This window comes from Etheostoma cragini, chromosome 1, assembly GCF_013103735.1.
Source record: "Etheostoma cragini isolate CJK2018 chromosome 1, CSU_Ecrag_1.0, whole genome shotgun sequence".
Taxonomy (NCBI): domain Eukaryota; kingdom Metazoa; phylum Chordata; class Actinopteri; order Perciformes; family Percidae; genus Etheostoma; species Etheostoma cragini.
The window spans coordinates 34,018,609-34,022,007 of NC_048407.1; the positions used below are offsets into that span (position 1 = coordinate 34,018,609).

A 3,399-nucleotide genomic window follows, 5' to 3' on the forward strand; every position below is an offset into this window, starting at 1 on the left:
AGCACTACGCTCCCAGAATGCAGGGTTACTTGTGGTTCCTAGAGTCTCTAAAAGTAGAACGGGAGCCAGAGCGTTCAGTTATCAGGCCCCTCTCCTGTGGAACCAGGTTCCAGTCTGGGTTCGGGAGGCAGACACCGTCTCCACATTTAAGAGTAGGCTTAAGACTTTCCGTTTGATAAAGCTTATAGTTAGGGCATAGAATCGAATATTGTTAGGGAGTAGTAGTTAGTCACATAGTTTTCAGATTTATCTATCATATAATCAAGAATATAGTAAAACTAAGGGGAGACTTGGCATACAGCTCGATCCGGTTGAGGAGCGTTCTAACCTAACCAGGCTCCTCTCTTTACCTTGTCTCTCTTGGTTTTGCTGTAATAGTTTTAGACAGCTGGGGACTTGCTTTGACACACTGAGTTCCTCTCTCCTCTATCTTCCTATCTTTTCATTTATGTGCATCCATGTCCCAGAAATGCTTGTTACTAACCTAGCTCTGGGGAGTCATTCCCCGGAGTCCTTATGTTCTTTTTTCCCCAGCATGTTCCCTCGGATCAGGGATGCTCCAAATTCATGGTAGCAGCTGTCGTCATGGTCCCGCTCCATGTTCTGCGGTGCCATGTTCATCTTCTACACTCTGCGGTGCCCAGCTACATCCTGCTGGGCCTTGTAATGCCGCACAGTGCCCTACTATGCCATGAACTACAATTTTTTCTATTTTTATTATTTCCACTAACCCCAACCGGGCCGTCAGACGCCGCCTACCAAGAGCCCGGGTCTGTCCAAGGTTTCTGCCTAAAAGGAAGTTTTCCCTCTCCACTGTGACCCTGTTGCTCTTCTGGAGGAAACTACTAGAACTGTTGGGTCCTTGCAAATTTCGGAGTGTGGTCTAGACCTACTCTATTTGTAAAGTGTCTTGAGATAATTCTTGTTATGAATTGATACTATAAATAAAATTGAGTTGAATATATATACACCACTAGTGCCCTAACCCACAAAATTCACTGGGTATATCTAGGGCACTTATCTGAACATACCCAGCCAGTCTTATATACATACTCCACTAGGGGGGCTACAAGTGCAAGATAGGTGTGTGGCATTACATACATTTTACTATAAATCACATATTCCTTGTCCGATCATTACAAATCTTTCAGGATCCGCGCCCTGAAAGTTTTATTCAAATTGAACAGCAGGGGGCGCTATAAATGCAAACAAACGGCAGATGATATAGCAAAAATCAGGCTATGAATGACTAAATATTTGTCCAATCAACCCAAAACTTCCAGGAAATGTCTACATAATGACTTCACATATAAGAGACAAGGATCACAAACTAGCTCTGGTTGTAGATACAGACATCCCTAATGATGACAAGAGGGCAGATAGATCAGTGGCAAACCGGAAAAGAAACAGGAAACATCAACATGTTTTCTGATGCTGAATATTTATTGCAGTAAATGTAAAAGCTTGCAGTGGTTCCAGTTGAAGCAGACCGGTCCAACTGCTGGTCTTCAGGTCCTCTCTGGACCTCTAGACCTTCACTGCACACACCCAGGGCCTATTCTCCTCACAGCTCACATCGTTCCAGCGCCCCCCGTCTGAAAGAAACATGTTAATCAGTGTCAGCAGGACACATCCTGTATAGGCTTGGTTGGTCTTCATGGTCTGGAGAAGTTTTAAATGTTCCCAACTCTCAATCACATGAAGAAATAGATTAATCATATTCTATGAGAGGAAAAGATTGTATTCAGTTAAAAATGAGGGTCCTGTTCTTCCTTCATACACCTCTACTTTGACCTGTTTGTTGTGCTGCTTTAATAATTAAACTCCTTTCTCATAGCCTTTCTGATCTTGTCTGAGGTAAAATTAATACAGTAATTCATTTATTATAAACGACTATCTCTCCTCCTAAACCATTTACTTACTTACCCACATAGACCATCTCAATGCAGTACTCTCTCAGCATATAGAAGTCAGGCTGGCCACCAGCCCAATAGGTGTAACCAAAAGGACTGTCATCCGTCCAAACATACTGACGAAATGGAATGGGACCTGCACCACTCTAAAAAGACCAACAGAAAACAAATGATTGCCTGAGGTTGACTACTTGGCCAAACGGCCAATTATCATCAGATTAACTTTCCACTCCGTCACCAATTACCTGCTTTCAACTACCAACGGTTATTTGTTGGCTGACAAGTTTGAACTGTACATTTTCTCAACTATGAAAGGTAGGATATATTTTTTGTAATTAAAGAATGCATGCCGTTAGGGTGGCAGCAATGGTCAAGGGCTTCGACAGACCAGACCCGGGCGGCAGAGGCTGGCTGACGTGGAATGTCACCATCCTGTGGTGAGTTGGGTCACGGGGTGGGGGAAGACTCTGGGCAGAACTGGTTAGCCCAAACGGGTAGTGCGGGTAAATTGGGAACGTCTGGATGAGGCCCCTGTTCGACGGACTTTCAACTCACACCTCTGCCGGATTTTTTTGGGCATCCCTGTGGAGGCTGGGGGCATTGAACCTGAGTGGACAATGTTCAAAGTTTCCATTGCTGAAGCTCCGGCGCGAGCTGTGGTCTTAGGGTCTTAGGTGCCTCAAGGGGCGGTTACCCACGAACACCCTGGTGGACACCGGTGGTCAGGGAACCCAACAACTGAAGGAGTCTTTCCGGGATATGTTATCCCAGAGGACTCTGCAGCCTCTGCCATGACAGAGGCAAAGCAGCGGGTGGGGAGATAGGGTGAGAAGCTCAGTCATCCGAGAGGAGCTCGGAGTAGAGCCGCGCTCTTTCGCGTCGAAAGGAGCCAGTTGAGGTGGTTTGGGTATCTGGTAAGGATGCCTCCTGGGCGCCTCCAGACTAGGTGGAGGGATCATATCTCCATCTGGCCTGGGAACGCCTTGGGATACCCCAGTTGGAGCTGGTTAATGTGGCTCGGGAAAGGGAAGTTTGGGGTCCCCTACTGGAGTTGCTGCCCCCGCGACTCAATACCGGATAAGCGGATGAAGATTTTTTGCAACCATATGCATTTTAAATATTGCCATCTCAAAGTTTATACACAGGGCTTTCAACCGGGGGAGCCGTGTTTGTGTCCAGGAGAAGTTAAGACTTTCATCCTGGAAACGGGTGTTTATGACCTCAAGGAGCTCTGGACCCGGTTCAGAATCTTATTTTCTCAGCTACATTCAACTGTAAGACCGCTACACTTAACTGTCATGTGACCACTCTTTATGTAACGGGCCAGCAGCCACCATAACTTTGTAGTACATTATATGAATTGTGCATAAGTTTGAGCAATATCATACAAAGCTGTTCATGAGAATGCGTTGAACTAGGACTAAATAGGGCTTCACCAACAGAAACATTTAATGCTTACCTCAGTAAGGTAGGCTCCGATCCAGTA

General features: G+C 45.7%; 1 protein-coding gene and 1 long non-coding RNA gene across 4 annotated transcripts in view; both read right to left on the minus strand.

The window, feature by feature from the left end:
- Positions 1-3,399, minus strand: part of LOC117941766 (galactose-specific lectin nattectin-like) — a 66,903-nt gene that overhangs the window by 43,147 nt on the left and 20,357 nt on the right. The gene's annotated exons all lie outside the window — the stretch shown is intronic.
- On the minus strand, positions 1,423-2,036 carry LOC117942040. Its single transcript, XR_004656052.1, has 2 exons — positions 1,927-2,036; positions 1,423-1,595 (listed from the first exon to the last, which is right to left on the minus strand). It is a non-coding gene; the product is annotated as an uncharacterized LOC117942040 (long non-coding RNA).